Genomic DNA, 2001 nt, shown 5'->3' with positions numbered 1-2001 from the left:
GCTTAAAAACCTCCAGGGATGGTGAATCCACCACCTCTCTGGGTAGGCCATTCCAATGCCTGATTACCCTCTCTGTAAAGAATTTCTTCCTAACATCTAACCTAAACCTCCCCTGGCAGAGCTTGAGCCCATGTCCCCTTGTCCTGTTGTCGGTTGCCTGGGAGAAGAGACCAACCCCCACCTGGCTATAACCTCCCTTCAGGTAGTTGAAGAGAGTGATGAGGTCACCTCTAAGCCTTCTCTTCTCCAGACTAAACAACCCCAGCTCCCTCAGCCTCTCCTCATGGGACTTGTGCTCAAGTCCCTTCACCAGCCTCGTTGCTCTTCTCTGGACCCGCTCCAGCACCTCAATATCCTTCCTGAACTGAGAGGCCCAGAGCTGAACACAATACTCAAGGTGTGGCCTCACCAACGCAGAGTACAGGGGAAGGATCACTTCCCTGCTCCTGCTGGCCACACTGTTCTTGATGCAGGCCAGGATGCCATTGGCCTTCTTGGCCACCTGGGCACACTGTTGGCTCATGTAGCTTATGCAGTCTTGGGACTTGACAAGATTCGTTACAGAATCAAGGTTGGAAGAGACCTTCAAGATCATCTGTTCAACTGTGTACCCAGCACCAACATAACCAACCCCTACACCATACAAGAAGCATTCAGATGCTTCTTGAATGCTTTAGAGATGGTGACTCCACTGCCTCCCTGGGCAACTTATTCCAAGGCCTAACCCCTCTTTCAGTAAAAAACAAACCTTTCTAATATCCAGCCTGAACCTCCTCCCCTGGTGCAACTTGAGGCCATTTCCTCTCGCCTTCTCACTTGTTACCTGCCAGAAGAGACTGACCCCCACCTCACTGTACATCCTCTCAGGTAGTTTTAGAAAGTTATGAACCTCCTTCTCTCCAGGCTAAACAACCCCAGCTCCCTCAGCCTCTCCTTGTAAGATCTGTGCTCCACACCTTTCCCCAGCCCTGTTGCCCTTCTCTGGACAAACTCCAGCACCTCAATGCCTTTCTTGGAGTGCAGGGCCCAAAACTGAATACAGGATTTGAAGAATGGTCTCATCAGTGCCAAGTACAGAGGGACAATCACTGTCCCGGTCCTGCAGACCACACTAAATGCTGTAACTGAAATTTAATAGTTTGAATTTTGGTCAGAGACTTCCAGGGTCAGAGTACTGCTTAATACTATGCTAAAACAAGCCTAATCTTCTTAATCTTATAGAAATAGCTGGTATTGTAATCTTCCTTATCTGATACAGAAGAGCTTTTATGCTAATCTTTTAGATTTCCTTAAGAAGAATGCCCTTAATAATTAGCTAATAAACAAAGCTCAAGCTTTTCCTTAAGTTTCTACACATCTGAAAATTTGAATTAAAAAATTTGAACCTGATCTGCTTTACTTTACCAACCATAAAAACACAAATTAAGAACAATTTTTTTGTTTGTTTGTTTTATACTAATAGGATTCATTCAGGGAGCCTACATGAAAGACTAAGCGGGACTTTTTACAAGAGCATATAGTGATGGGACAAGAGGGAACAGTTTCAAACTAAAAGAAAGCAGGTTTAGATTAGGACTAAGTTCTTTGCTGTGAGGGTAGTGAGGCACTGGAACAGGTTGCCCAGAGAAGTTGAGGATGCCTCATCCCTGAAGGTGTTCAAGACCAGGCTGCAAAGAGCTCTGAGCAACCTGGTCTAGTGAAAAGTGTTCCTGTACACGGCAGGGGGAATTGGAATTAGATGATCTTTAAGGTCTCTTCCAATCCAAATCATTCTGATTCTATATATAAAGGTCTTCATGGTGGTTTTAGGAGTTAATAGAAATAAGCCAGCAGTGGTACTTCAAACTCTTAATCAAATTGACAGACAAGAAGTCAATGCCACAGCATCTGGGACAACTGACATGTATGATTTCAGATGCAGCAGGCTGTCACTGACTCTTCAAATGCACACCTCCCCAGAATAGGCAAAGATGACCTGCATATGCTCTGCCTTAAAAATCT

General features: G+C 45.1%; 1 protein-coding gene across 2 annotated transcripts in view; it reads right to left on the bottom strand.

Annotated features, from left to right (window-relative positions):
• The window catches only part of PRKDC (protein kinase, DNA-activated, catalytic subunit), an 85465-nt gene that overhangs the window by 16926 nt on the left and 66538 nt on the right, over nucleotides 1-2001 (bottom strand). The window lies entirely within an intron of this gene.

This window comes from Empidonax traillii, unplaced genomic scaffold (genome assembly GCF_003031625.1).
Source record: "Empidonax traillii isolate 1590-97213 ecotype Southwest subspecies unplaced genomic scaffold, ASM303162v1 scaffold281:size1424471, whole genome shotgun sequence".
NCBI classification, from domain to species: Eukaryota; Metazoa; Chordata; class Aves; order Passeriformes; family Tyrannidae; genus Empidonax; species Empidonax traillii.
This window is presented reverse-complemented; position numbering and strand designations above follow the sequence as displayed.